This window comes from Chrysochloris asiatica, unplaced genomic scaffold (assembly GCF_000296735.1).
Source record: "Chrysochloris asiatica unplaced genomic scaffold, ChrAsi1.0 scaffold00125, whole genome shotgun sequence".
NCBI classification, from domain to species: Eukaryota; Metazoa; Chordata; class Mammalia; order Afrosoricida; family Chrysochloridae; genus Chrysochloris; species Chrysochloris asiatica.
This window is the reverse complement of record NW_006408643.1, coordinates 6,195,025-6,199,514: the sequence shown is the minus strand read 5'-3', so window position 1 is coordinate 6,199,514 and position 4,490 is coordinate 6,195,025.

The following is a 4,490-nucleotide window of genomic DNA, read 5'->3' as shown; positions in this document are numbered from 1 at the left end:
CCCTATTGGTTGACAGTCTCTCCAACACTTAGTGTTGTTGGATGTTTTAAATTTGAGGCTAATGAAATGAGGTAAAATGGGACCTCTTTGTGGTCTTCTCATGCATGACCTTGATTCCTGATGTCTAGTAGCACAAAATGGGGTGATTTTCAACAACAGAATTGCCTTTTCTCACAGCTCTAGAGGCTAGAAATCTGAAATTAAGGTGTCAGCAGATTTATCAGCACCCTAGCTTCTTCTGGTGACTCCAGTAGCCTTCCTCTCTCTCCTTTTCTCTGTGGTGTCTCTTATCCTCTTTTACAGAGACACCCAGCTGTATAGGATTAGGACCCACCTCAGGTTAGTCTAATTGATAACATCTTCAAAGACCTTATTTCCAAACAGGGTCAAGTTCATAGATACAGAAGTTAGGACCTCAGCATATCTTTTTTTTTTTTTTTTTTAATTTTTCATTGTGAATTGAGTGAAGGTTAACAGACAAGACCATCTGCTTTACTTTCAACCAATCATGCGTTTTGTTTCATCTCAATGATTACACACTCCCCTCCCTGCAACAACATTTATCCTGCTTCTTCCCTGTGGCTTCCCTTTTGCATCTTATTTTTCACAAATGAACAAAGCAAAAATATTTGATGTACACATACACAATGTAAAAATATTTAAATGTCCAAAGGGCACATTTTGCAAGCCAGCCTCCTGCCCACAGGTACACAGCCTTTCTCAGTCTGTGGATCTAATATCCGCAGCTGCTCTCTCTCTCCACACCATTACCTCTGCCACCGTCTCTGCTGTCTCCGCTTTTCTAGGTAGGATCTCCCGTTCCACTCATGCTCTTCCTTCTTGATGATCCTGGGATCCTCTGTTCCTGAAATGAAAGATGAACTACTCCCCCCTTTTAATCACACATCTTCTACAATTATAGTTGTGACTATCTCAATATATCTAAGGCACAACCTATCACAGTGCCTGTTTGTGCCTTTTGCACATTTTATTGGCATGTTATTCTTTTTACAAGGCTGTATTGCATTCTATCAGAGAGCTAGACAATTACTGACAGTAAGCATTATCGACAGAGACAAAAATTGGTTCTTGGGGTGTAGTTGAGAGTGTGAGGAAGAACTACCTGGTCCTCATGATTGGTTGTAACCCAAAGGGTTTTCAGTGACTGATTTTCAGAACTTGTTCGCCAGGCCTTTCTTCCTAATCTGTCTCAGTCTGGAAGTTCCAAAATCTGTTCAGCTTTATAGCTACACGGAAACTTCCACTAACAGATGGATGGTGGGTAAGAATAAAGTGCCCTGGCCAAGAATACAACTAGGGTCTCCTACATGAAAAGTGATCATTTAGAAAGTGAATCAACACTACCTGCTTAGAATTAAACTCCTGAAAGTTGGACAGATCTGAACTTGCCCAAGGCTTCCACTGTGCCCTGCTATAAGCTGCTTACCCAATTCATACACACACTCACCTCCAAACAATGTATGGAAATGCCTGTTTCACCACATCCTTACCAGCACTGAGTATTATCAATTTAAAAATCTTCACTCACTTCATTAGTGCCAAATCATGGTATGTTCTTTCCAGATGTGTGGTCACCTTTCTTTGGTCCCTGTAAGACCAGATTTTTTAAAAAATATGGTTGTTAATTAATCTGCCTCTTGGGAATGTTTTAGAATAAGAGGGCTGCAGGCAGTCACATTGGGAAGGAAAGAGGATCTATAATGGCTAAAATGAACTAACTGACTTGTGTCTTACTGTTATGTGGAGAGTAAAATGTATAAGCAATGAATTTGATATTTTAACTGTTGAAGGGTAGGCTGTTTTCTTCTGACTTACGGCGACCCCAAGTGTGCAGAGCAGAACTGCCCCACAGGGTCTTCAAAACTGCCATCTTTCAGAAGCAGATCACCAGGCATTTCTTCCAAAGTGCCTCTGGGTGAGTTTGAACCAATAACGTTTCAGCTAGTAGTCCAGCACTTAACCGTTTCTGCCATGCAGGGCCTCCAGATGACAAAAGATGTTTAAACCAGGAACTTCATGGTCGGGAAGGCGGTCCTGTTTACAGTTGGTTATCTTGGGCAAGTGTCTAAACCTCTCTGAGACTCCTGTGTATTAAGGAATGAAGGTGATAACATGGCACAAGGCTGCCATGAGGGGTAGGGAAGTTGGCTCATGCAAAGTGCTTAATACTGGCTCTGGTACAGTGACCACTACTGTGTCCAGCAGGCCCAGGCCACTGAGTTCTGTTGGGAAAGAGCCTTGACCTTAGAGCTCTCTGTTCTCAATGTGCAACCAACTCCCTTCTGGTTGGAAAGGGTGAAGACCAATGGGAAACTGTTGGGTTGTTGTTGTTGTTGCTAGGTACGCACAGCAGAAGGAAACAGAACTGTTGAGTGGAGAACCCTAAACTTAATCCTGGGTTCAGCTGCCTCTTTGCCCTCCATTCCAGCCTGGCTCCTACCAATTTATCCCTCCCCTTCCCTGTCTCCCTGGTACATAATTCCCAAAGGCAAGGGAGGGGCTGAGGATTCCAACTGGGGGATTAGGTGTGGAAGTAGATTAGAGATGGGCTGAGAGAGGAGGAGGAAGGTCTCTAACCCATTTAACCCTTCCATCACCTGAGCCAGAGAACCTACCCACTTCCTTTGGCATCAGGTTGGGGGGAAGGAGGGAGACTTCCAGGACCTCTCCCCTTCCCCGCTCCCCACAATAGAAAAAGTGAGAAAGGATTAAGGTTAGACTCCTGGGGAAAGCACTTCATTTGCTCATTGACCTCAGGGAAGCGAGGGTCCCTTCTCTGAGCCTCAGTTTTCTCACATAATGAATGGGTAGAAGCATGTGCCAATCAAATGAATAACTGTGATGTGTGTGTGACATAAACCAAGATAAACAAATCAAACCTGTTGCGGTTGAGTGGATTTGGACTGATAGAAGTCGCATGTGTTACAGAGTAGAACTGACCTCCATAGCACTGACTTGCCTACCAGCTTTGCAGAAGCAGGTCACCAGACCTTTCTTCTGCAGTGCCCCTCGTGGTTTAACATTTCAGTGGTGGCCTTTTTGGTCACCATGCATATGTTGTTGTTTAAATGCCATCGAGTCAGTTCCGACTCATGGCGACCCTGTATAGGGTTTTCAAGGAACAGCTGGTGGGTTTGAATGGCTAACCTTGCGGTTAGCAGTCCAGTGCTTATCCTTCAGCATCACGTGTGTAGCCAGTATTTATCAAATACCTACTACGTAGGCGGGACCCAGTATCCCACCTAGATCCACAGAATCATCCTCTTGAAGGAAGCCCCACACTGACTCACTCGGCACTGCCGGGGACAAGAGGTCCAGGACCTGATCCTCCGTCTAGGCGCTGCCTCCCACCCTAAACCCTGGCGTCCTCCCTGGGAGAGAAAAAAGCCGCTTCCCTAAAGGGACCCCAGAGTCCCGGTGAGGGGCGATGGGTACTCTGGAGTTGTGAGGGTGCAGGCAGAGAGAGAGAGACAGAAAGGACGAGGACAGCATCCCCCTCAACCTACCAGGCCCTGCCAAGCTTTCTCTACACAGACCCCCACCGTCCTCATCTCTACACCGACCCTCCCCCAACTACACCCGACGCAAACGTGGGGGGGAGGGAAGGGGGGCGGTGCCTACTCTGCGGCTGCCGGAGGAGGGGGGACTGCGGAGAGCACTTGGGGGAGGGCGCTGCGGCACCGCGTCCCAGCCCGCAGAGGCCCGCTCCGAGGGGGCGGGGGCGCTGACCCGAGTGGCCCGGCCCTTCCCCCCCGCTGCAGAGGTGCAGCCATTAATCCGGACGGGGGAGGGGGCGCTGCCTCCCCACTACGCGCGCTCCCCACCCCCGCCTGGAATCCCCCCCGCGGGACCCCCGCGGGACCCGCCCCCCAGGTCTGTCACTCTGAATGTCCGAGTCTCTGTCTGTGTCCCTTTCTCCTCGTTGTTCGTGTGTGACTGTGTGGACTCTTGGGACACCTGTTCCCAAGGGCCCAACGCCTGGGGAGGTGACCTGAGGGAGGGAGCCCAGGGGTCAGGGTGTGGGGCTCAGTTCGTCTAAGTGTGAGGGTGGCAAGGTCAGGTGGGGAACATGTGGGTCCCCGAGTGCCTGGATGGTCCCCGCAACCAAGAGTGGGCGTCCGTGTCTGTGGCATCCTGCAGGCAAGGACGGTGGGCTCCTCTGTGCCAGTCTGTGTCTGTGTGTCTGTCCATGACTCCCCCGGGTCTTTGCGCATCGGTGGGCCTTATGTGCTCGCAGGAAGGCCAGGCCCACGAATGGCCCCGAGTCTGCGTGTGTCTGTACACGAGTGTGCGCGCGTGTGCCCCGAGTGTGTGTGTGCGCGCGTGTGCCCCGTGTGTGTGTGTGTGTGAGAGAGACAGCGCGCGCGCGTCGCGCCGGAGGAGGACCGGCTCCCTCCTCAGTGAGCCCGCCTGGGCCCTGCGCCCCGCCGCTGCCGGGCCTCCCTGGCGCGGGCCGGGCGGGGGATGGA